General features: G+C 42.3%; 1 long non-coding RNA gene across 1 annotated transcript; it reads right to left on the reverse strand.

Annotated features, from left to right (window-relative positions):
• Positions 1 to 5,899: 5,899 nt before the first annotated feature.
• LOC135285762 (uncharacterized) lies at positions 5,900 to 10,615 on the reverse strand. Its single transcript, XR_010350464.1, has 3 exons — positions 10,181 to 10,615; positions 8,310 to 8,438; positions 5,900 to 6,194 (listed from the first exon to the last, which is right to left on the reverse strand). It is a non-coding gene; the product is annotated as an uncharacterized LOC135285762 (long non-coding RNA).
• Positions 10,616 to 27,649: the final 17,034 nt, after the last annotated feature.

The following is a 27,649-nucleotide window of genomic DNA, read 5'->3' on the forward strand; positions in this document are numbered from 1 at the left end:
TTTAAGCCACACCCATTCCCTAAGAAACAAATTACTTGCTCCCAGTCTTCACATCTTCTCACTGCTGCAGATAAAAGAATGAACAGGTTCCTTTTAAATTCCTGAACATGCACAGAGAGAGAATTCTGCAAACATTTAAAATTGCAAATTGCTTGTTTGCTCAAGATCAGATTTATTCAAAAGGGTGCCTGCTCCTTGGGGACTTGAAGAGGTTGTTTCTGAGATGATCTTTGTACAACATAAGCATGTTTTTCAGATTATTCCTAGCATAATGTGCTAAGAAGAATACAGTGCATTTGTTATTTCCCAAAAAAGAAAAGATCAATTACCTAAAATATTCCTTCTAGACCTATAATATTTATTTCAATGTTCTGTCAATAAATACAACAGGGTTATTTTTCTGTCAGATGAGTTGGAAGAATCATTTGAGGAAACTTCTATTTGGTAAGTTCAGCTGCAAAAAGCAATCAAGAAGGAAAAAAAATCCCTTGCTGTTATTGGAAGAACCTTGGAGCTCCAAGGAGTTCTTCCAGAGCAAGAATTTACATCTTTGCCTCAGAATTCTTTGGTTGGCCAATTTGCCTTTCTGCTCTCTTGCTTTCAAATGCCAGATGAGGGCAAATGAAAGCCCACAGGAAATCTGAGCAGTGTTAAATACTGGGGTAGCATTCTAGTACTGCAGTTCTGGTTGACAGAAAATCCCTGTTTATTTTGGTTGTGCATTAACCAAAGCATCACCTCCTGCATCCCAGACACTCACCTGTCACATTCCCCATGCACTCCTCAGCTTCAGGGAAGAAGACAGAGTTTTCTAAAAGTAATGCAAAACTCCCAATGTAGTTTCACCATTTATATTTGTAATATCAGAGAGGAAAGCCAGGCCTGCCTGTCCTGCTAGAATAATCTTTCCTTGACGTTGTCAACTCCTGCTGAAGATGCCAGAGCAGCATTCCCAGCCCTGTGCTGCATGCTCAGGTCTGCTGCTCCCAGCAGAGGAGGCAACCGAGTCCTCTCCAGAGTCCTGTGCAGCCACACCACCCATTTGGCTCACAATATCTCTCAGAAAATGAGATTTCTCAGAATTTCTCTCAGCCAATGAGATTTCTCACCAGGGCTAGAGAAAGTAAAACCAGAATGAAAGCAAGCAGAAAATATTTTAAAATGAAAATAAGAATCAAAACTTTGAGGATTCTACACCCAATCACTCTAATCCTACATAACATCATCTCATTAAGTGCATCTTCAGCTCAAAGTAGTTTGGGGGACAAAAAAATATCCACCTAACACATTTTCTCATATAATGACACATAATTATTATCAAAGATTTCTGGTTATTCTGCAATATTTATTGGAAGTCATTATTATAGGTGCAACTACAATATCTGTATTTCAAATCTGTCTGCATTATGGTTTACAATCCATTTTTGGCAGGGGCCTGCCTGTAGAGTTTGTTTTCACAGCACTCTGAGGCATATGAGGAAGGTACCTGGCTTCTTGCAGGTGGAAATAATGGCATTAAAAGGCCATAAATGGGGGGGGAGGGAAAAACACAGAAAATTCCTTAGAAATTATGAAATATTTTGTCAGCTATGCTGACACTGACTTGCTGCACACAATGGTGGAAGCTAAAAGGAAACTATTTCTGCAACAGAATAATGATGCCCTGTGAATCAAAAAGAAAAAACCTAGAAAACAAAATTACTACCACTAATTTTAACATCTAATTAACTGGTGCCACAGTTCTGAAGTCTCTTGAGTTGGCATCAGTGTATTTCTGTGTGTTTCAGCCCTTTTTCTCTTACACTAGATTCTTGTTTTGAGTCGATTTCTTGATGTCACTTGCAAAAATCACAGTACAGGCACTTAAAAGTGGGATTGTGCAATCAGAAATGGACTTATATGCAGAGTCATGTTCTTCAAATTCCTTTCTCCTAATCATTTTTGCATGAAACATGGTAATAGGAACATCACCGCTCATTGCCTTAGGCAGCTACTCATGCTAGTTTCTTGAATTAATATTTGATTGTTGCATAGAAAAATTATATAGACTTAGGTTTCAAGTAACAGCATAATTATCTCCTTGAGATAGTTGGACCTAGCACTACAATTAAGTATTCACCTCCTCTGCCAGTGTGGTGGAAGAAGGATCAGGTGGTGGCTGGATTGGCAAAGGAGGGGTTGTGTTTGTGTATGGGGAACAAGGCAGGAACCTAAGAAGGGTTTAAACCTCAACTCACCCCTCTGAGTTGAACTCAAGCTGTGATTCTTTCCCCAGGATGTTTTTTGGAAAACATTTCTATTAATTCCACAATATTTATTGGAAGTCATTGTTATTATTTTAGGTGTAACTACAGTCTCTGTATTTCAAATCTGCATTGTGGTTTACAATCCTCAATTTTGCATTTAGAAAGCTGTACCAAAGTTCATACTGGGGAGTTGGCTAGGGATTTCCTGTCTTGTATTAAAAATGGTTTGCTTTGGTAGGGGACACTCTCAGGGGATGCCCACTGGCACTGATATTTCTGCAAAACCAAAACATCTGCATGTGAAACTTACTTTCAATGTGAAAGGGTCAGACAGAATTGAAGGCACAACCAGAATTCCCAAAGATGAAGACACTGAAATAAATCCATCCCTGATTCATAAGGTTTTCCTCTAATATCAGTGCTCTGACAGGCTGAATTGGAAATATCTGTGTTTCCATGGCCTTTCAGCTGCAGTGTGCTTCCTGGTGGCCAGGAAGTGCAGGACTGCTCCAAAGAGCACAGAACTGCTCCTGAAGGAGCTTCAGGAGCTTCAGACAGCAGAAACTTTTTTTAAATTTTTTTTTCTGTTTGAAATAATGATGTGCATGACTTCCTCCTCTTCCTCTGTGAGGCTGTGGCTGTGACTCAGCTGGTACAGTCTGCAGACAAAGTACTCAGGTCTGGATGTTCTCCAGGGAAGCTGTAGCTGAAGGTTACATGTGCACACATTACTCATGTGATAACATCTTACATGGGTAGAAACCAGAAGATATTGTGGAGAAAATAGAGAAGAAAAAAGAGAAAAATCTATAAAAATCAGCATTTGGTATCCCCCTTCTGAATTTGGAGGCAGAAGCACCTCCCCTCCACTGCAGAGGTGGCTGAGTTTGGGTGACATTGTGAGGCTGCTGCAGACATGGATAAAAGCTGCTGCCCACGTGTCTCTGACAGAGCACCACTTGGCCAGTTTTGTTCCAAAAGATTTCCATAAAGATGGTATTTGCAGAATTCTGTCAGTCCATCAAAATGGCCCAGGGACTTGGTACATGTGTTTTTTCAGCATTCCACTCATAAAGGAACCACTACTGCACAGCATTATCTTGCTGTAATGCAAGCAATCCTTCATGTTGCACAGCAAGCCTAGAAGAAAACAATGGTAATCCATTTGCTGTGAGATTTTAATCTTTAACCTAAAGACTTTTCATAGCAAGAAGAACTTCTAAGTGGAATCTTTTGATAAGAATGCTATGCTTCTTGAGTTCCTTTGCTCATAAGCATGAGGTAACATGCAATGTGGCTCTGCTCTGTTGTTTGAACTCATAGAGCTAGTTTCAAGCAGAATCATATTTTATTCACTAGAGTCAGCAGTAAAGGGTGGCCACCTAATGAAAGTTACTCTCAGAACTCCAGAAAGTAGAAAACTTCCCATAATTCCCAAGCTGGGCTTTTGTGGTTTTTAAAAGAATGCTGTTGAATCTGCACTTGGAACAGGGTAGCTGAATCTTATTTATAGCTCTGTTCTGTCTGGTGCACTTCCTCTCACTTCCCTACAGAATGATATGAATGAAAATGACACTATTGACTTTGTGGGTAACAATAAAAGAGCTTATAGAAATATGATTTTTATAGATTCAAGACTAAGAGAATCAAACTCCTAAGTTATGATCTCTGAGAATAGGGGAAGGATCAGGCTGTGCTGGTTGGAGAGGCCCCCCTGGTGGGTCTTCTTCCTTGTAAAGGTGCCAGGTTTACTCTTTCTCTCAGACCTTCTATACCTGACTAGAATTGGCTGTAATGAAGGTCTAAGTGACGAAAAGAAAAGCAGAGTGTAAAAGATGCTAATCAGTCTTTGTTCTTTTCAGACATCACATACAGGACCTGGAGTAAAGATTTTGTATGGAGAGAGATAGATTTTAATTAAGCATCTTAATAGAGAAATCCTTCTTGTTTTTTTCAGAATAAATTAAGGAAGTAACTTTGATGCAATATCATTTTCATCTAATCAGTAACATTCTGAAATTACCATGTTGTTTTCCATTAGAAATACCATCATCCAGCAAATCAGATAAAATTATTTAACATAGCTATATTGCAACCTCAGCTAACATTAGCTTGGGCATGTGTATACACACAGCAGCAGACAGCAAGTGAATTGACAAATGTTTATAGGGAGAAAAGGGCAGACAATATCAACAATTTTATATACTCCTTTGAAAAAGATGCCTGTATGCGATCTCGATTCACTAATAATCAAATAAAGGTTTATCAGGGTTTTGGCATTTGCATTTAGTGAATACTGATTACTGACACCAATAAAAGGCAAATGTCCTTAGCCCTTACTTGTATGCACAAATTATTAATATCCCCATTAAAAATTTCAACTTTATATTTGGCATGAATTCAGAGGTTTTTGTTTAATGTAAACCAATATGTTTAACATAGAACTTTTATACCAGAGTGCATGCCATTTTTTAAACACACAAAATAACGTGCATGAAGAAAAATCAGCTTGCAAACCTGGGACAACAGTTACCAGTGTGGAAAAGGGATGAGGTTGCTGCTGCATGACTCTGTTGTCAATAAATGTTTGTGGTGGTTATGGCAGTTTTACACAGCTACAGTTCCTGTGGGCAAATTTGCAACTCGTTCCCAACAGCCAGAGGCAGGCCAAAGTCAGCCTTGCATGTCCAAGCACTAGTAATTGTTATTAATATTTATTTTCTATTACAGTAATGCCTTGAGGTGAAGTCAAGCGGGTGCTGTATTTACCCAAAATGAGAGCTTGACAAAGTGAGCAGGAGTGGGAAGCTGGGACACCTGGTGATAAGGGACTCACTGAACACTACAGAGAACGGTCCTGTGAGCTGGAAACAGAACACTGCTCATCAAGACAGACTTTCTCTTGACCCACAACACACACTTCTATTTCTAGTGGAAGTTCTTCCAAGGAGAAGGCATTCTCAACAGAGTTGTAGGGAGTGTTATCTCTTGATCCTGTAATTCAGTCACACGAGGATCTGACTTAGTAGAAAGGAAGGAAGGCAGCACTAATCACATGTTCTATTTTTTCACCTACCATGGAAGCCTAACTAAGGGGTTTGGGTGTATGAATATGTATTACAAGAACCAGTAAATGTCCCTCTCAGAACAGACTTTCATGATTGTTTGTCACATTGATTCCTTTAGTTTGGCTAGATTTCTACCAGTTCAAGCAAAAGGAAAACCTAAAACTGCCAATAATTTTTGAGATGACTTGAAATCCTGTGTAATGGGTACCATCAAAAAAAAAAGAGTTGCTTTTATTGCCATCATAGCTGTAATACACTTTCATGTGGTGTCCTTACATATACTACAATTTCTCATATAGAACTGTCAGCAATAACCTTTTGTGGCAGCAGAGAGAAAAAAAATCCCCAAAATACATACTTGTCTAACATATATTTGTAGACCTTAAATCCTGGCTAACCATATACAGCTGTGTTTCTTTGATCTTTCCTGTAGTGGAGGAGCATTGTGCCTTTTGTAGAGCAGAAGCAGCTGGCAGGGCTTGTGCAAGTGGGATCTTGGAGGAAAGTCACAGCCCAGCCTTAGTTCTGCTTACTTGGTGCATGAAAGGACTTGGCACTCTCTGGACTCCTATGTATGCACAAGAACTTAAAATATTTTGTGCTTTTGTCATTCAGTTTTCTTCTTTAATTCTGAACACAAATAACAGCTTAACCTAACAAGAAGTCACAGGGAAAAAAATCTTAGAGAGTTGGTACATGTCAAGAACAGGGGAAGGCTGCAGGACCTATGAGCCTCAAACACCAGCAGCCTGTTTCACTCCCTGCTGCCTCTCCTCCTGTCACAGACCAATTTATATTTTGTGCCTCAACAGGAGATGTTCCAGTGCTGGCAGAAACTTTTAATGATCCTGAGCCTCCCATGCTGCTCTGGAAACAAGTTCTGAAAAATACAGAAGATTTTGCAACATAGTATTCCTATAAACAAAAATGTATTTCTCACCAGGAATTCATGTTCAGATACTCTTCCACATTTTAGCACTATGGGTTTTTTCCTCATCTGGAGATGCATTATCATTTATTCACATTCTTTTGTTTTTTTCAGATATCTCTTCACCTTCTGATGAACTCTGGTAAACTATAGTATTGTTAGTGAGATTTTAGAGGATTGATTAGTGTTAAGATTCTTCCCAGCTTCTTTCTACTTATGCAGTTGTAATGAGTCCTTTCCAACATGCAATAAATACATTATCTGAGCACTTACTATCAATATAAGTTGATAAGAAGTTGCTAATATAACTTATTATCAATATAAGTTGATAACTAGCTTAGTGTATGAGAAAACTTCTCCTTGAGCAATTAACAGCCTAACATGACAAATTGGTCCATCCCTTTTTCTGGAACATCTGTGTTCAACCACCTTGGAACCCCCAAAAAACAGGATAATTCTGATTGGAAGATACCTCCAGATGCATTTAGTTTAACCCCAAAGCACAACCAACTCTGACCAGGCTGCTTAAGGTTATCCTGCAAGACACCAAGGGAGCACAGCCCAGTCCATGACTAATGGAAAGGCCAGACCTGGAGCTGTGAGATGAGCTTAGATGAAGCTCTGTAGCCTGAGGCAGACAGTGCTCAGTGTGGGTAACACTCTCACAGACTTTCTCATGATGTGTCAGTGGAATTAGCCATTTAGGTTGTCAAATTTTATATGAGACTTTAACAAAGGCAAGATCAGCTACGGAGAGACTTGCTGAACAGATCTGAGGCTTAGTTCACTTCATCCTTGTCTGATACCACACAGGTCACCCACATGGTGCTGTCCTGTTAAGATGCCTTGCTGAGTTTTTAAAGCTCATGTGTCTTCCTGAGTCTCTGTCCTCCTCACCTGCATGTTCAGCCCATTTTTATTCTTTCTGCCTTGGCTCCAGCACTCCCCAAAGCTGTTTAGGGGGTTTTATGCTTCCCTTTTATGAATACTGTACTCAAGCAGTGTATGGCTAGCAGGCACACAGCTTTTGCAGATGATAATGTTCTTTATTTTCTCAATGTGGTTCATTTAAAGGCACTTAAAGAAAACATTTTCCTGCAGATTGCTAGTGAAAGGAGATTGCTTTGGGTAGTTTCTTTATATTCAGTTTATCTTGACTTTTACATGAAGTGGAAATGCACGTTGTTAATACAGGGAAATGGTCAAAAGGAGAAATTATAACTGCTTGCATATGCTTTTTTTTAAATGTGTTTCTGCTCTGAAAAATAATCATGTGAATTTGACCTGGCCTCACTTAGCTCTTCCTCTCCATGAGAGTGAGGGCTGCTGACATTAGTGGAATGGTTACTGTTGTCAGAATGGTCTTCCTGGCCACTCTTGGAGAGACTGAATTACATTTGAGATTTTATGCATCATCAGTAATTTTTTTCCCCTGTAAATTGCAATTGCAGGAATACCCCAAGCACTCCTGTGCCTTCAGGATATGGTTGACAGCGCTGCATGAGTGTAAGTGAGATCCTGATAAGCAAATGAAATGACAGGGATGCTTAAGTTGACCAAAAAACAGAGCTAAGAGAGTCTTGCTGAAGAGACAGGTGGAACAATGCTTTGGTGAATGTGGATTGAGGGTGCTTTGGCAGCTGTTCCAGCTAAGAATGCCACACAAATTCTTCCATGTCTGGATGTGTGCTGCACCTATGTGCACCTCTGAATTTTTTCTGAACCTCTGAAGAATCCTAGGACATGTATGTTTCATTTATTCTTCTTCATCACATTTCTTATTTAAAATTTAAAATTTGGGCATGAGCTTGAACATGTAAATTTTGGCTTAGGAAGACCAGATTTGTCTTTTCAAAAATCAGAGGATATTAGAAGGATTTCCTTTTCCCCTTGAAAATTGCCACCAGCTACCCCACATGTCCCTTGGCTTGAAAACATTAATTAGTGCTTTGCTTTGTATGTGCAAAGCTGATATCCCTTGCCTCTCTGGAGGAAGAGAGACCAGTGACCACTTCAGAACCATTCCATTTCCAATCTGCTCTCTGTTTCCACCACTGGTACTCCTACCTTGCATGTAAAGCAAACCAGCTGTTACTAGATTTCACAGCAGAAAGATGCAGACTAAGTGATTGTCAGAAGATTGTGTGCATTCCAATTTGCATAGGCTTCTCCTCCTTTCCACCCTCCTTCGCTTGACTGAAGAAATTAAAATGTGTGAGTTCAGAAGCAGCATATAATATATATTCCTATTTTCAGTGATTCAGAAATACATGATCAACCCCCTAGATTTTATTCAAAAATAACATGCAGTTAAGGGGATTTTATTGCATAAGAAATAGTAACAATAAATGTGATCTGTGCTTAGATGGTACACCGTTGTTTTTTACCTGAAGTGATAATGACAGCTTAGAAAATGGGTAGTACTAGAGTGTGGTGTGTCAGACAGTACATAGCAGGATTTATTAATGCTAATATCTGTTAAGAAAATACACTGTTAGCCCTTCTCTACATATAGATTCAAACCTTTCTATTGATATCCTACAGTAGAAATAAACCTGTTTAAAAGAATTTCCTTGCGTGGCACAACACGCCTTAAAATTTGAACAAAAGTCAGCATGATAAAAAAATTGATCAGTTCAGTGAACACATTTCTTTGCCTTAAACTGAAATGTGCATTCTAGAAGAGCATGGCTTGTGAATTGGAGATCCATGAAAGGAACAGACCTGCTAAAAGAATAACATTTTGACGAAACAAGCTTATTTGCTTAACAGCTTTCCACTGCAATTAACATATGCAGCAAATGTGTCTATTTAATGTGACAGTCTGCTCAAATAACCCTCTTTCAAGAGTGGGATTATATAATCTGGAAATAGCAGAGTTACATTGAGATTAAAATTATTGAATATCTTGCTTATCAAAGATGCCAGCAGCACTGTCTCCTCCTTTCCTCTGTGCCTCATGCTGACTTGTAAATGATCTGCTTGAGCTCTGGTGTCCTTAAATTAATGAACTGTCTGACAGCAGCATTCAGCACAGGACTGCTATTTCGAACAAAAGAAAGAGAAACTGAAAGAAGCCCTGGGGAAGACAATCTGTGCAGCAGCAGCTCTGGAGGTATTTGGCCTTACCACGCTTCGTGGGATGGCAGGGGCACTGGTCCTACAAGACTGAAACTGTGAGGATGCCAATGGCAAGGCATGAAAAATAAAGTGACAAGGTGTATGGTCAGGGATCAGCTGGTCCCTGGGGCTTGGCTGATCACTGCTTAGCCCATCATCAGTGGCTCCACTGACACCATTTGCTCCTGGGGCACACGCTGGGGATCTTCTGACCAGAGCAGTGTCCTGGGCTGAGAAGGGGGACACAGCATGGCCTGCTGCTCACTGCACAAAATGCTATGTGGGAGATCCTGAGTGTGGCTGGAAGTCACAGCAGCTGCCCCCAGGTCAGCCTCAGGAGCCTAAAGTCATATTAAGGAATCCCTCATGACATCATAAAGGACTTGATATTTCACTGATGTTATTTCAGCAGAATGAAGCTCTGGCATTTTATAGTCTTTGCTTTCCCACAGTACCTGTCTCGTTATATGGGGTTTTAATGACAGTCTGGAAACTCCTTGAGTTGTCCCTAACGCTGGAAAACTTCCAAGTGTTCCTAAAAGAGTATAATGAGGCTCTAACTCTGAGGCATTGTGTTTTCAAAAGTGCAGGGGGCTGTTTCCCTTCTTGTCAGAGGACTTGGCTGTCACTGTATCTCATTTGGACCATCACCCATTCAGCTGGAAGATGCAAACTCTTTCAGTGTGGTCATTGCACTATGGAACATGCAGATGGCTGTCTGGGCAACATAGAAAAAGCTTTTCCTTACAGCCAGAGGATAAAGACAGCAACCACAGAATTCATTTTTCAGCCCCACATTTTAAAGAAGTCAGAATTACCAACTTGTGTTGCCCAGAGAATGCCAGGTCACCTCTAAGGCAGTAATGTTGTCTTTTCTACATGCTAAACTTGCAGACTCTTCAGGCTGCAGCACCCGAATTTCCCTCAGGTGTACTGAATGCTTCAGGTGATGATTGACCGCTCTCCCTGATATTTGTATGATTATTAGTCTCTTCTCTGTGTGCTATTCAGAGGACAGCACTGCTCATAAAAAGCAGATAGGAGCAAGCTGGGCTGCTGCCCCTGGTGAGTAGGAGAGAGGATGGGCTGATTGATGACCCTTGGCTGTTTTCTGATGTTGCAGTTGTTTTTTATGATGTCATTAGGAGGCTATAGTCATATTAAGGAATCCCTCATGACATCATAAAGGACTTGATATTTCACTAATGTTATTTCAGCAGAGTGAAGCTCTGGCATTTTATAGTCTTTGCTTTCCCCATAGAATTAGGAGTTGTCTAACTACAACCTAGAAGAAATGCAAAACTAGTCAAATGTCGACTTCAAAAGTTATGGTTAAAGAATGCTAATATATTTGGCTCTTTTGGAGCACATAGCACCTTTAGGTGGAGGACATGATGTGTTTATAAAAGATGCCATCCGTGAATCATATCCTCACACAAAGGAAGAATCACTTTTCTTTTTTTTTTTTTTCTTTATGCACAGAAACAAAGAATCATTTTTCCTGAACTCTGACAAATGTACCATAGGACAGCACCATGGCACCCTTTAGCATGAGAGCACTGAGCTGTGAGGTAATGGTACAGTCAGGGCAACACTGACAATGCAGCCCAAAGCCATCATTTCCTAACATAAGAGGGAAATCTAAACTGAACCGAGAAGAGATACTGATTTCATGGGTTTGGTGTAGGTGAAAAAATCAGAATGAGTGCTGTTGCCAGCTGTACCAGCGTAAGGGATGTGTGAGGACTGAGGCTGGTCAGCCTCACTGACACCTCCCTGAGCAAGCTCAGCATCCTCCTTGCAGCAGCACAAACACTTCACCAGGTGAAAGTGCTGTTAGTTAAGGATAGGGACTGCATACCCAAGGAAGAAATCAAATTACAGTTTGCTTTACTGGAGTATTAAGGGGTTCCTTGGCAAGTCTTTATGCTGGTTCCTCCTGCCTTCCTGTCCTAATGCACTCAGTAGTACAAAAATATTCCTCGTGGTTCCATAACCCTTCCTTTTTTTCTCAGAGGAATTACACCTCTGGTTTTACCTTCCTTTTCTTTGTTCTCTGAGAGTTCCCAATGCAAAGGAACTTGTTTTTAATCTACATTTCTATGATTTTTGCACTCTTCTCTCTGGTTGCTCCCAATTTATGTAGTAAACAGCAATGATATTTATTGTATCATTTTAAGATATTTCATTACTTCTTATCTGTGATTTTGGAATGGTGCTGGAAAGCCAGCCAAGTGGCAGAGCACCTGAAGCCCTACTGAATGGCAATAGGAATTGAACCTTTACCTTACACAGATGTTTCCAAACATCCTTGCTGTTGACTGCAAAATTCCACTTAAAGCTGTTTCAAGAGCTGTTGAAAATTTTACCCATAATGACAGGCAGAAAACTCCAGAATCTAAAAGACTGCCACATGCATGTTAATCTGAAATGAACACCGTTTTATTTCACATAGAGAAGTACACAAAATTAAAAAGCCCATCTGAGAACCCAGCTGGACTTGTGGGAGATCCTTTTCAGCCTGAATCCATCTGCATTCTGAAAAATCAGTAAATTAGAATGAAGGGGTATTTTTACCCCAGAGATGCTACTGCAAGTACGAGTATATAACACCTCAAAGTTATTTTACAACCCCCAAAGCAGCTAATTGAAATGTTTCATATGAGGCACAATGCCAGTACCTCTGCATACTGCTCTTAGATCTGGAGAGGGGAGGAGAGGCAAGAGAAGAACACGCATTTCAGCAGCACACCAGTAGCTCAAGGTATCCAAAATCTTGCTGAGGAGACTGTCCCTCCCCAGTCCTTGTGGTCCTAAGCCACGTCCTTTTGCCTCTCTGAAAGTGCCCTGATCATCACACTGTTGCTGAGCTGTGGCCCCTTGACAATCATAACCCTCAAAGCATCAGGTTTTTATTCTTGGCAAGGGTACAAACATGCGTGTCCAAGCGCCTCCCATCTCCACTGTTCAGCCTGCCAGCTGATGGAAGAGTCACTGATTTACAATCCTGCAATCCAGAGTCTGTGCCTTGCTTCTCCCTGCACTGACACAAAACTCAGAGTTGCATCAGGAGGGAAAGGGCTCCAGGGATCAGCAGACAGCTGGCACTGGGTTCCCATGGTGTTCTTCTGTGGTCAGTGGTGAGCTCTGCCTGTAGGAAGACTCTGTGCTGTAGGCATTTGCTGTTTGTGCTCAGCCAGCCCCTGCCATGTGATTTCACAGGCAGCTGGCAGCGGTCCTGCAGGTAGCTTAGGACTCCAGACAGCTGAGGACACAACCCTATGAGGAAAAAACAGTTTTACTTTAACGTACCAACCGTGGCATGCACAGTGAAGATGAATACAAAAGAGAGTCCTCAGAGGAAGTCCTGGCACTTGGCATTAGTGGCTTTGTGATCCCTTTTTCCATGCATCACCAATTAAATGTCTGTTTGACAGGCTGCACCACCCTGGACATGTCTGGAGATGCCCCAAAGGAGGAGGTGGAAAAGGGGGAGAGTTGCCTGAAGCCTGGGATAGTTATCTGTTTGCTTTGAACAGAGCAACCAATCTACCTCTGGGGTTTTGCTTTCACACAAGTTCATCCAGTTCACCTACTTACACTGCTCGTTATTAATAGAATTGTTAGCAGGTTCACTCCACAGCTGGTAGGGAAGGTGTGCACATGGGTGGCACCTGAAGACAGAAAGTATCTGATTATATCTAATACTCTTTGGCTCATCTTCCCAGGTGTTCTGTTTTACAGATAATAAACCAGACAACTTCACAGAGGGAGGTACAGGCACACCCTAGCTGTGGGCTCCAGCTGTACTCCAGCATCAGCTCACAAGGGGGTACCTGTGCTGGTGAGGAGTTAGGGCTATGCCTGCACACACAAGGGAACACAGACATGGATGCCAAGAGTGTGCAAATGTCACACAAGAACAGACTTGTCACTGACCAGTAGGTCTCCAGAGGCACCTGTGCTCCCAGCCACCCACTGACACTGAAACTCCATTGTCTGTGGATACATCCTTGCCCTTGTACACTTTTTCATTTCTCATTTGTGGCCATTTATACATAAGCCAGTCATGGCCTGACACAGGTGCAGTGCAGCAAGCTGTGTTTGCAGCATGGGCTGTGCCTGCTCAGGGTACAACAGCTGCACAGATGTGACTGTCCTGTGACAGAACTCAGCTCTGATGTGTGCACAGGAACACAGCAGGAAAGGATCATGCACACTGCGCCTGATGAGAGTTGCTCTGTGTCTTGGTACAAACAAGAAGGACGTCTGCCATGGACCTGAGGCTCTGCTCTGCCATACATTCTGTGCTCTTTCTCTGGCTGTGGGCTGAGTACTGATACTGAGAGGTCGAGTGCAAGATTTTCAGCTAGAGGAAGCCAAAGAACAGACAGGAAACAGAGGAAAGAAAGTCTCCCAAAACAACACAGTTCCCCACCTCTCCCAGTGTTATGTAGAATGGTACACGCAACCTGCTACGCTACATCTGAGCAGGGAAGGGTGAGCAGTTCATTGGTGCTGAACACTCCATCCGGCCCTCACATACAGATAGTGATCTTGATTTAGCTTTTCAGCCATGGATGCCTTTGAACTCAGACCTAGCAGAGAGGGATGAATCTTTTCCATCTGATTAATATCCAAAGCTTCTGCTATTTACTCAAGCCTCTTGGGTGGAGACATTGGGCTGGAGAGCTTGTGGGAACAACTCCCTTCAAGTTCTAGCTGCAATTTGAAAGCTGTGGTGTAGGAAGAAAAACAGGGTAACCAGCCTGTCTTCAAAGTGAGTCTTTCTTCTCCCCAGAGCAAATGGAGCTCTGACCCCATTTAACACCAGCTCTCTCACAGAGGTTGGTACATGCAGGGTTTCAGGCTCAGAGAACTTCTCTGCCTGAGCGGAGCAGGTACATGTGTTGAAGAAGCTCTTTCTTCAGTACCATTATAGTAAGGGTGGCAAGTATTTTTTTTCTTTTGTATCTGGACTGCAAAACTTTTATGTCAGCCAACATTTCTTGCAATGATAGCTGTAGGAGAAATACATGCTGTGTGCATTGAGTTACCCTTCAACAAGTTAATACTTTCACATCTACCTCAGGGTGAGATGGAGACCTCTGGCCAGAGCAGCACTGCTTTAGCTTGTCAAGATGGGTTCATTAGAATTTTCATCACAAATCCAGTGCATGAAATAAGGTTGGCTTCTAGCCTGGTGACTTGTCCCAGTCACCTATGCTTTTAGTGTGTGTTCAGGATGAGCAAGAATGTCTTACTCAGTGGTAATCATGTCATCTTGGATTTTTAAAGCTCACCTTTATTCCTGGCAAACCAACACATAATTAGTTTGATAATATTAAATGCACTGGATATTTATGTTATCAGTTATTAATGTAGGTTGCTGATATGTGATTCTATTTGACTTGAACAAAGCACCTTTTATACTCCAAATGAAACAGGCACTACTTTGCTTAACTACTGGACAGATGTAGCCTGATAGCAATTCACCTGCCCCTAGAAAATGTTGCACTAGTGGACCAGTTTCTTGGGCTATGCCTCTGTGCAGGTCATCAAGACCTGCCAGCTGTTGGAATATCATTCTTACACATCTTTGAACATAAGTTTAAAAGGTATGGTGGAGTTCTTCAGACTAACTATGTTGTAGTTTTGAGAGCTATGATTGGAATATGCATGATCAGGGGAAAAAAAAGAAGGGAACACACAGATTAATGCCCCTCTCATGTGTACCACTCAGAGTAGATGCAGCACAGTGGCTGTTTTCTAAATATTCACAGGCAATTGACTCAGTGGAGCTGTGCCTCAGGGCTGCAGACTACTCCATGGACAGTGGTTCAGGTGTTCTTCTTGCACAAAAAAAGGTCCCTTTTCCAAGGAATTTTTAATGCACCTGAACTGAACAAATAGGAGCAATCTGCAAAGGGCAGGAGCTTGAACAAATAAACTTTACAGTAACACAGATATTAAAACACTTATAATATCATACTCTTCTTTCTATTTATGAAACCTTGACATATTTATCTTTTATTTAGAAATTATTAGTCCCAAATTGGACTCAGGTGCTTCATCTCCTGTTTGAATTACGTGCACAAAAAAATAGTAGAGCAACAATACCCCTGGAGTGAAAGATGTACGTCTTTAATTAATTTATGAGCATTTCCAGGGACTTCCTACTACAGCACCTGAATGCCTGGAAATCCTGCATTTTAAGAGCTTTCCATTTCACATTTTTTAATTCCTGCTACTTTGGGTCTCACATCTCCAGTGTTCAGCAGATAGAAAAGCAGTATTAATGTCTTAGTGCTTATTATGTCAACTACAATTGAATCAATTTCTCCTGAACTGTTTGTTGGTTATGCCTATCTTGTTCTAGTAAGATGCTCATTGATAGCAGGGTAAGAGGTCCTTGTTTGTGGCTTCTCCTGTTCTGTGTGAGGCCTCACCCCTGCTTTGTTCTCTCAAACAGCAGTAACCAAAACACTGATGTGCTTTCTTCAAAGCATGTATCACAGGGGCTGAGGTTCTTTTGAGTCAGTTTTCGTAGGCTTTCAGGAAGCAGTGGTAGATGTGGTATCATGTGACATGTCAGGGGTATCCAGACCTAGTGCCTTTCAAACCTGAATCATGCTCCCGTTTCCCTCTTTGGCAGGTGTGAAAGAAATGAAAAACTCCTGAATTAGCATTCCCCGTTTGTCAGTGCCATGCTCCCTGACAGAATCAGACTCGTATTGGCTCTTTCTCCCACCCTGTTAATTAATTTTGCTGTGCTGAGCAAGCGGGCTCCAGCAGGCTGGCTGCTGCGGACTGATCTCCTCATCTGCCTTTGATGTGTCTCCTGGGAGGGGGAGGGTGCACTGAAGAAACTCATAACAGAGACCTGCTATTGCTTATTTCCACGCTGCCTTGGGCAGAGCCCTTCTCTGTCCTCTACTCTTACATGGCTTCTCTTTTAACAGCAGCTCCATTATCATAACAGCAGAGGCTTCTAAGGCCTGGGAGCTGTGGGGGCCTGGCCCACATGTGCTGTGGGGTTGGTGCACATGGACCCTGTCCAGCCATGGCCAAGTGAGGGTGCTGGAAACTGCAGGGCTCTCGGGGTGCCCAGCACCTTCAAATCCAGAGACTGCAGCTCTCCAAGCCCACAGCTGAGGGCTGGTGCCACATGGAAGCTGCTCCAGTGCCAGCCAGCCCACCCCAGGAGGCTCAGCTCTCCTTCCTTCCTTCCTTCCTTCCTTCCTTCCTTCCTTCCTTCCTTCCTTCCTTCCTTCCTTCCTTCCTTCCTTCCTTCCTTCCTTCCTTCCTTCCTTCCTTCCTTCCTTCCTTCCTTCCTTCCTTCCTTCCTTCCTTCCTTCCTTCCTTCCTTCCTTCCTTCCTTCCTTCCTTCCTTCCTTCCTTCCTTCCTTCCTTCCTTCCTTCCTTCCTTCCTTCCTTCCTTCCTTCCTTCCTTCCTTCCTTCCTTCCTTCCTTCCTTCCTTCCTTCCTTCCTTCCTTCCTTCCTCCCTTCCTTCCTCCCTTCCTTCCTTCCTCCCTTCCTTCCTCCCTTCCTTCCTCCCTTCCTTCCTCCCTTCCTTCCTCCCTTCCTTCCTTCCTTCCTTCCTTCCTTCCTTCCTTCCTTCCTTCCTTCCTTCCTTCCTTCCTTCCTTCCTTCCTTCCTTCCTTCCTTCCTCCCTTCCTCCCTTCCTCCCTCCGCCCTCAGGCCTCTCTCCCCTCAGGCCTCTCTCCTGGCCATGCCTCCTCTCTGGCCCACAAGATCTGTAGCCAGCAGTGGCCAGGGAAGGGCCTCTTTGGCCCGTGGGGTTCCGCAGCAGATTGTGGCTGCCAGGACAGGGTGGCAGGGAGGTGACACCGCGATCAGGACACCAGAGCAGGCAGGTTGCCCACAGCTGTGCTGGGATCGCTGATGGCCGCTGAGTTGAGAGCTGGTTTTCCACGGGGCTATCTCGGAATCTGCTGAGAGCTGCGTGCTGCCGTGAGGGAGGAAGGAGCTGTGGGAAAGGCTGGTGCCTGCCCCTACGTGTATGGCTGCATGTGTGCAGGGCAGGCACCATGGGGCAGGGTGTGCGTCACTGCAGGCAGAGAGAGCCACGGGGCACTGCTTTTCACTGCACCAAAACAAGTCATCACAGCTCTTCTTTTTTTTTTTTTTTTAAATTTTTTTTGTTTGGTAGGTTTTGTTGATTTTTTTTTCTGAAATTGCCAAATATTGTCATGAATTGAACCTAGTTAAATGCCAGGTGCTTGTAGAAACCCAGGGCACTGGGAATATTTGTCTGCTCAATATTTCTCTGTCTGCTCTGGGGTGCCCTGACCCCCAGGGGAGCACTGACTTTGATCCTCATTCATGGAGAGAGTTTCCTAGACTTCAAGATACACTAGAATCCACAAAAGTGTGAAATAGATTATAGAGAGAAGTGGAGGTGTGTCACTTGGTGAGAAATTTAGGGTTTGGAATTTTTAGTATGTTGTGGATGGAAGCAAGATGGAGGGCACAGGGTGTTGTCCTTCTTCAGAGTTTCTTCTTCATGTTTCTTCTTCCCTCTTCTTGGGTTTGGGTGGCATTTTGTAAGTGGGCAGAAAAGTCTGCATTGTGGGCTCTTTGGGATCAGTTATTGGGTTAAAAGGGAAAATAATCTAGGTGTCAGTTCTTAATTGCATAGTTTAGTCCTAAAAGACCTTGTAACAAGAGGTTGTTGGCCATTTTGTGCCTTCTAATAAAAAGCTGCTGAACTCACAGTAGTGAGACTGTTTTATTGATAAGAAATAATAAACACTCAAAACATGAGTCCAAGAGAGTCCAAACATCAACTACTGTCTGAGGTGCCTTCAGTCCAGACCCAGAGAAACCCACAACTGGGACCCCCACAGGTGCCATCAAAGCCACTCCATCACTCTCCTCTTCAGCTGAGCAGGGGAGACACAATATAATGCAGAGGACAAGGAGAGATTGCTCAGCACTTACCCTCATAGGTAAAACAGATTCAGCTTGGGGCATTGAGTTTCATTTACTACCAATCAAATCAGAGTAGAATAATGAGAAATAAACCCAAATCTTAATGTCTCACCATGGTCTTGGTCATGTATTGGCCTCTTCTGAAATTAATGCTTCTGTTCTTGCTAAAACAATACTGAGTATTAATGGGATTTAGGTCTTTCCTTGCCTGTTTAATTTGGAGGAAGCTGCACACCTGCTCAGATGGCCACACAAAAAGCCTGGAAGTACAACTTGGTTTTGTTGTTTGTTTTTTGCTCTTAATTTTCCTGAGAAAACACATTTATAGAAGTTAGAATCTGTACAACATTGAAGTGAAAGCTCTCAGGGAAAGACTTGATTACTAAATTACTGTTCCCACTTTCTGCTATCAGACTAGTCATTGTGTGAATTGCTGGTACTTGGACTACAAGCATGCTATCCTTTAGTTCAGTCCAGGACCTCCCAGATTAAGCTTAGATATTGTCCAGTTTTCATTTTAAAATGAAAGATAACTCAGAATATTCTGTGAGAATATTGTTTGCACATCAGATTTAGCACTGTGCTCAGCTTGAGTAGTAGGAAAGGAAAGAAAGGGCAGCAAAGTCTGCCTGATTCAGATTGCTTGAGTCATGAGTATTCATCATCTAAATGAAAGGATATGGAGTTTTATAGGAACTCCACCCACCAAACTGAAATAACTGTTATGGTCTTTGCCAATAAAATGCCAAATTAAATGGATAAAAAATGAAGCCTCATAGATTGTATGAAGCAACTGTTTTAAATCCTGAATTTGGTGGTCAGAAACAAGAGGTTACCAGGAGCAAAACACAGTTCCAGGTCTTGGAATCAAATATCTTTTAGCAAACACTGAACATGGAGAGTGTGGCATTGATTACCATTGCCTCACACATCCATGTCTTGATGAGCACCTTGTGGGCACTCTAGCACAGGTTTTCCTGGGGCTTGCATTGTTTTGTATTACTCTAGTAATCCACTCCTCCTAACTCTGCTTGCTTTCTATGTCAATTCTCTTGTATTAAAACACCTAAAAATCCTTCACTGCTGGTTTTAATTACAAGTGTGTTAGCTGCTTCTCTACATGTAATTACTAAAATGAATGGAGAAAGCAGAGATGAGAGAGTGTAAATGCTCTTCACACAGAAATGCAATTAGACCTGCAGGCATCTTTCCAACTACTCCATATGTTATGTAAAGTTTGGTGTATGTATATATGAATTAATGAGAGTATTTATGTTTTCCCTTCTCACTTTCACAATGGATTAATTTCAGACATATTTTATAAGGTATTTCTGATTGTTAGGTAGACAGATGAGTATCTCCTCCAGGTACTGTCATATCCACCTCAAAAACCAAAGAAAAGAGAGTACATGATTGTTGCAGTGCATGTGCACTGTAAGCAAACACCTGATGTGTGTTCACTGCCTTGCTGACCTTCTGAAGTCAGTCTAAGTGCAGGGAATTTTCACCAAAAAATGGAAAGTTGAGTAAATGCTGCTGGGAAAAAAAGTTACAAATGCCCGTTAAAAAAAAAAAAAGTTTTCGTCAATATATTTGACTTACAAATACACAGTTTTTGCAATCCTTTAGTGAGCATGAGTTTTCACAGGAAAAACCATCTTTAGTCCGTGTTCAATACTTGCAAAAGTGAAGGTAAAATGCCTTTTCAGGAAGAATTTGGACCTGAAAATCATTTAATGTCTAGTAACTTGCAGAGAACTGGGATCAGGAATGGTGACGTGTGACTCATGTGAGGCAAATGGAGCTTCACTTGTGGACCAGAGACTAAATATAATCCACAGAGGGTGTTTTAGCACCATTAGAAACATGGAACTACTTGTAGATAGATCTGCCTAAATCCTACACAGATGAAGAAAAGTGCCTTCATCAGATACATTATTGTTCTGAGTAATTTTAATTTGTTTTTAGACAAACAATAACAATCCTTTTACTAAGTTGATTCAAATATCCTTACACAGGCAGTGCTGAAATAAATGCAAGATATAATTAAATTTTGGAGACAATAAAATCACAGATAATTTTTATCACTCGAGATAGAACCCAAAATCTGACATCAGTGAAGCCAGTAGCAAATTTCTTTTTGCTGTGCCACTCTCTAAAGAAGGTGCTTAAATAGAAAAGATATTTGATTGTGCACAGAGGGAACATTCTAGTGGTATCATACTTACTAAAATCTGGACTGTTATGTAATAACATCCTTTTTGAAGAGTAGAATATTTGAAGAATATCCATTTGAGTGGAAATCACTCAAATTAAAACGGACTCATTTTAAAAAATACTCTGTAAGATACATTATAATATATAAAAAATGGGGAAAATATACTTCATAAAACACAAAAAATTGCTATCATAAAGCAAGTAAAATTTTTCAGCACAATGTGCTGTTTGTGCTGCCTCTGTTTTCCATGCTAAAAATCTTTGTTTCTCATTTCCAAACAAATTTTTGGTTTATGTCATGACTCCTCAGGAGTGTCAAGAGGAAGTTTTTATGCAAGACAGTGGTTTCTGAGATTTATATGACAAGCCTGGGTAAAATTCAAATTACTGTGATTTAATCCATTTGGAGCTGCTGCACTAAATCACTGTAGCTGTTGCTGACATTCCAGCCCACAGAAACCTGGAAGCTGATGATATAAGTTTATCTGTGTATCTACAGGTGAAAACTCAGGCAGCCTTGAATTGCAGCAAGAGGTGTTTGTCTCCCTTCTGAATATATTTGGGGAATGAGCAGGGGCTGCTTCTTTGAGCACTCTGGGAGAAGTCTTATTGTGCTTTTCCTCTTGAAATAAATTGTCCTCAAGGTCATGCTATCTTTCAGAATATACAGTAGGAACTTTCCCTTTCCCCTATTTTTTTTCTTTTCCCACTAAGACCACAACCTTATTTATTCAAGAAATACACATCAGGGAGCCAAATATTCATAAATTACCTCCTGCTGTAGTGAGCATCCTCTTGACAAGCCTGCAGCTGGCCTCAGCCTCCTGACAGGAGGTTCCAGTTGGGAACCTGGAATTCCTGAGGTCGCCCTATCTGTGCTCTCTCCTGTCTGAGGGAACCTCTGACTTTCTAGGCCAGGACTTGGCTTACAGGTAAAAGCAAATAGGAAATGAAGAAGTCTTTAGGCAGCTGTAGAAATCCTTTTGACATGGCTTAGAGTAAATGAGCAACAGCAGCATCAGCCTCTTACCATTCTGATGCAAATTTCGCATCTGCTGTTATTTATAAATAAACTTTGAGGTCTCAGCCGTTCCACTTTAAGCTGATTGTGTTACAGAACAATTGCAAGATCAACAATGTCTAGAATTGCAATTAAGGGTGTGAATTTTGAGAAATAGTTCATGAAAACTACTTGACCTGTGGGCAAAGAGACAACTGTGGATCCTGAGTTGTCAGGCTGGCACCTGATGCACCTTCCAGCATCCATTACCAGGACTTAAAAATTTATATAAAGAAACAGAGGGAAAAAAAAAACTGTGTTTCATTCACATCAACTGCCAAGTGATACTTTGAGCAAGCAGGGTTTAGATTCCATTTCTCTCTGTGTTATCCTCTGAGGTGATGCTGTATGGATGTTGTGAATAGGAAATGGAAGTTTCTGGGGGCTCTGTGTAAGTCACCAGATACAGACTCAGAAACTTGACTTGCAGCATTTACCTGCCACACAGGATTATGTACAGAAAGCTTTTGGCTGGAAGAAGTATGGTGAAATGTTAAGGTTTAGTTCTGTTCTTGAGTATATCCTTTCTGGCAGCTGCACTGAAGTGCAGCTATTGAGCCTCCCACAGTGTGCCAGAATCACAAACTCTCCTTCCAGTACAGAGAAGAGGGCTGCAGAGACAGACACATTAAACATATTTTTCTCTTTAAAACCATTTGCCTAATTTTATTTTTGGATGAACCAATAAATAAAGAACTCTATTAGGATAAACAGAGTACTTACAGCAGCTATAATGCACACATTAAAGTGTGCATTGGAACAGGAGGTTTGAAATGTTTCCATATTTCATAATAGAGCTTTAGTCAGTTCTGTCATCACTGTGCTGAGCCAGATAATGTCTGGGAAGGAATACACGAGAGCTTCCCTGTCCTGTTTTGGGATAGAAGTGACAGGGGTGCCAAGTTTGAGCAGGTGGAGGGAGTTGTTGCAGTTAGAACATTCCTGAGCCTGAGTGCAGGTGAGGTGAGGGCGGCCCAGGCGTGGTGCTCCAGAGGCTCTGGACACAGTTGCAGCTCATATGCAGTGGCCATTACATCATGGGGAGGGCAGCTGGGGAATGAAACTGCTGTTTGGCCTGGGAGTGTTTCCAAAACAATACCAAGTTCTTTTTCTCTGTCCTCTCAGTTGTACCACCTGTGTGCCTGGGAAAAGCGAAGCCTGTTGAACAACTCCAGTAAATTGTAGGTGTGGAGTGAAATGCCTGGAGAGTAGAGAGGATAGGCAGTGCCAACCCTAGCCACTACCTTATTAAATTTAAGATGAAAGGCCTCAACCCCTTCAGTCTCTCTTCAGACAGCCCCAGATTAAAATTTTTGGAATCCTGCAAGCTACTCTGCTTTGCTCAGGAAAGTTAATAACAATCTCAAATACCTGCCTTGTGGTGGAGGGACCCCTGACAAAGGTAGGTGGTTGGAACAGATGCCAGATCAGGAGTAAATAAATTTCAGGATGGCATAACTTCTTCCAGTTGTGAAGTGTCTTGATCTTGATCTCTCTTACATGCCCTGCAGAACTGGCAAGTAAAGAAAAAAGACAACCTCCAACTTTTCTTTGTGTTAGTAGATATCCTGCTCAAATGTGTACAATTTCTTTCTTTCCTGCATTAGGTTCACCAGCTGCTATTCAAAAATATATCCCACTCAAGGGTCTCCACTGTGTAACTCCTCTAAATATTGCCATATTATCACACTACTATGTGATTCTGTTGTAATTCCCAACTTGGATAACCTCTGCTGAAACAGGTCCTGGGTCCAGAGAAAGATATTTTTCCTGTTTTAAGAAAGACAACTTCTTAGTATCTGTGAGGAGAACAGAAGGTACTACTTCTTAGTACCTGTGAGAAGGCAGAAAGTGAAATTTGTCTTGCTTTCCTCCCATTCCCTTTTCAGCCACCCCAAAGAAGAGCAGCCTGCAGTGTACTGTGTCCTCTAAAGGGTCTGTCCTGTCACCTCTCCCTGCTCTGGTCAGAGCCAAAGCTAATTTGCTTTTGCAGTTCCGTGTGGTGAAGGCTGAGCCCTCAGCTCAGAGAGCAATTCCTGAAGAGGGGCAAGCTTGCTAATGAGCAAGCTGATCAGTCAACTCTTCAGAAACACTGCTTAAGCTAATTGTGGAGCTCTGAGGTAATGGTAAATTTTTGCCAGACAAAAGAATCTTCTCTCTGGCACAGATTTGACGTGATCTACCTCAGCTGTATCTCACATTGAGATGGGAGGGCCAGGAGATGGGAGATGTGTTTCTACCCAAGAGCTGCTGTCGGGGGCCTGAGCAGAGCTTGCACCCTCTCAGCAGCATGGACACGAGTTCTCTGCTGGAGTAGCTCATCCCAAGTTCAGGGCAGATGCTGCCTCCAAAAACCTCTCCTGGTTTTAATAACACTTGAAAGGAGAAGTTATCCAACCGAGTATTAGAAGATCTCCCATGTGTCAGTTGTGTAAGTTGTTTAAAAAGTGTTAGTCTTTTCTAGAAACATAAAAATATATGAGCTCTTAGATTATGAAGACTGTGTCATGGCCCTGCTCCCATTTCTGAGTTCAGTTCCCCTGGTCTGGCTTTATATGTGCAAGGGAAGTTCTTTCAGAAAATATCCAAATATCTCTGCTGTTCTTGTTGCAAGTTGATTCAATTTTGAAAATAATTTTAATTAAAAATGGAATAAACTAGATAGAAGAAATCTAGTCCTCCTCTACCTGCTGTGCCTCCCAAACCTGAGATCATTCTCATTGTCTGCTTGGGCATTTCTGCTCCCCATTGCAAAGTGCATTTTCTCTTCTGCTGGGTCTGACAAGGGATTTGCATCTTGTGCTAAACAAGTGAAACAAAGCCCTCTTTGAAGTGCATAAAGCCATTTATTTCAAAGGGGAACCATGGAGTGTGGCATGTTGGCAGTGCACTTGGCTTGAATTTATCTTGAAATGCTGAGATGTCTTTTGTGTGTTTTTATAATGACATCATTAGCACCTCTAAAGACTTATTTCGCTATCTTCCAGGTAGAAATTCAGACAGAGAGGAATATCTGAGTGAATGGAAGACAGTCAGGTACACTGCACAAGCTCATTTTCTTGACCCAGTAGACCAGCAGTAGCACCCAGCCCCTGGGAGGACTGAGCTGCCTACTAGTCTGCTTACCCACAAGCACCACATGCTTTACCCACAGGCTATTTCTTGTACATACATAAGGGAAACTCCCTTAAAACAGTCACTTCCTTAACCTTCATTAAGGCCCTCAGCAGACTCATCTTTGATGCCTGCAGATCCCTGCCAGCTGGCAATGCCTGGCTGTTGCTGAGCAGAGAGTTCTTCATGGGTGATGCTGCTTGCCTTTCCACTTCCTCCTCCTCCCTCCCCGCGAGTCCGTCTCCTCCACCTGCTGCATCTTGTTCAAATCTGGTTTGTGAGCACTTTGGGTCAGGGACTGTCTAATTTACAGCGTGTCTGCATGCCCCCTAGCACTAGGGAAAAGCTATTAATTCACATCACCCTATACTTAGAGAAAGTTTTATGGGATCAATAGAGCTGTGCTATTAATAATACAGCTAAAGCGTAGGAACTTCATACTGTGCATCACCTCAGAACAGCCCCACAACCTATTATAGAAAGAGAGTAATTTCCTCAAAGCTATGGCTGTAACCAGACCTGGGGTTTAGTTCTCCACTGAAGTATTTGTTGAACCTGAGAACCCTTGTCACAAAGACAAACCAGGCTGGGTGTGGTGCTGGCAAAACTGATTTGAACTTGAAGAATTTCAGAAATGCTAGAAGTGTGAAGGAAACTTTCTCTTCAAATTACTCTAAGATTGCATCAAAACTTATTTTAAAGCTTTGATAATTTCTGCTTCAAAGCTGCGACTCACATTTAGCATTTCCGCTGATAGTTTAAAATTGATTAACAATGTTTGCTCAAATGTTTCACCTGAGGTTTTTTTTTGAAAATTTGAAAATTCCTACATAGGTGTTGACTGAAGAGAAGAAGTAAGAGTAGGACTCATTGACAGTCTTGCTCTGCTGCTTTAGACCATAATGCTGCATGTGGATGGCAGTGTGACATTCTTCCTTGGTGTGCCCAAACCTGAGTCCTGCTCTAGAGATGTGTGTGCCCTGTGAATGCTCCAGGCTACAGCAGGCCCTTGGCAAGTGGTCACACTGGTGGCCAGGGCAGAGGAGCAGACCCTGGGTATGAGCTGGGAGCTTTCACTGTCACTTGGCCACAAAGAGCAGCAGCAGCAGCAGCAGCTTTGAGCTGGGGAAAGTTCCTACCATCAGGCACCAAGAGAACTGCCATGGCACATCTATGGTTTCAGGCTGCTTGTCCTATTGACTGGTGCTATGCACTGGTGGCTCAATATCCTCTCATCCTGGGTTATTTTTTGCATTCTGCCAAGGGCAGTGTCTTGGTGTGACAATACATCCATGTTATTGAACATATGTAGCCTGAGACAGTATCACAAAATGACATCCTGTCTTGGGGTGATTTTATGATGATTAGTCTGTTCCCTGATCATCTGCTTTATCCCACAATTGGTTGCTGTAGCTTGGAGGTGGGTCAAGGGGAGCCTTGGGTTTTTCAAAGTCTCACTCCTGAGGCATCTGGTGTGCCGTGTGGTCTGGGTTTTTTGGTTTTTTTCTTTTTTTTTTTTTGCTTGGCTAGCTTGGTTTTTGGTTAGCTAGAAGGTTTTTTCCCTTTCCCTGGCCTTGGAGAGGCTGCAGCAACAATATTTTGGCAGCTTTTTGAAAGTGAACTGGAAGGCTTGGCTTGGTTCCAAGGTCAGAGACTGGGGGAAAATCAAGAGACGTGTCCATTTTGGCCCTAGGTCTCAGAAAAAGCTGAGCCAGTGAGAGAAAACACACCAAACCCACCTGCTTCAACTGCTGTGAAGAGGGGACCAACACCAGACATTCACCAGGTTCCCATCTCTTTGCCTGAGCTGCTGTGTGAACCTTTTGTTTTTGGGGCTTTTTTTCTCCCTGAGACAGGAACCAGCACCATCTTGCTCCCCACCACATGGCTGGACATTGTGTTTTCTTAACTTTTCTCTGGTATTTTGATTTTCTGTCCCAGCCTGTGTGCAAGGGTAGGGAGGTACAGTCTGAGAGCTCAATATCATTTATTTACCTTTTTTCCCATGGTTTGTGGGCATTCTGTCAATAAACAGTTGGGGTTTTTCACTTCATCCAGTAGTATTCATTTCTTATTGGTGGAAAGGGATTTCTGGAACCCTGTTTTTTAGAGGAAACACTCTGGAATGAGTGTTTTTCTCCTAAACTTGTCTCCAAACTGAGACACATCCTCTGAGCAGCGAATTCTTAGACAGCCCAGACAAATACATGGAAACACAGTGCTGTAGAGATTTTTAAGGTGAGGTTAGATCCCAGACCTTGGGCAATGTGCTCCAGACTGTGACACTTAAACCAGGAAAGGATGCTGCATGCAATTATACCCATGCACTGCTGTAAATGCAGCTCTCTGCAAGGAGCTACCTTAATGCACTCTAACAAGAAGGCATTTATTTGCCCTTTGCTTTGCCTCCCTTAAGTAAGTCCCATAAAGCTTTAGCAACATCTGTCTGAGCTTTTCAGCCCTGCCAGCGGCCCTTAGGGAGTTTGTGATTGCTGGACAGATACCTGCTCCCCTGCAAGGCATTGCCCACACACAGGGGTCTGAGGAGTCCATGCATATTTGTACACAGCTGACTTTCTGCCAGGTGATTTTCATGTCAGAAAATTCCATCTTGCTTAACTGTAACCTCATCACGATGAGGAAGTAGAAGCACAAGCTTGGTTTGATGCTCCTACACATACAATTTGATTTACTGTCTTGGAGAAACCAGCTGGGACTTATTTTCATGCTGTGACTTCCTTCTTCCAGGGCTTCACAAGCTCTTGGCACAGCTTTGATATCCAGCCTGGAGAGTCAGGGGCACTTTTGAGAGAGGCAAAAACAACGGCAGAGCCCTCGAGCTTGCTCTTCCTTCTGATGCTAGACAGCCAAATAAAAGGGAAAAGAAAGCTGGGGGGAGTTCCTTTATTGTCCTGACTTCAGAGATCATGAGAGGAATTT

The sequence above is a fragment of the Passer domesticus genome, chromosome 24 (assembly GCF_036417665.1).
Source record: "Passer domesticus isolate bPasDom1 chromosome 24, bPasDom1.hap1, whole genome shotgun sequence".
Classification (NCBI taxonomy): Eukaryota; Metazoa; Chordata; class Aves; order Passeriformes; family Passeridae; genus Passer; species Passer domesticus.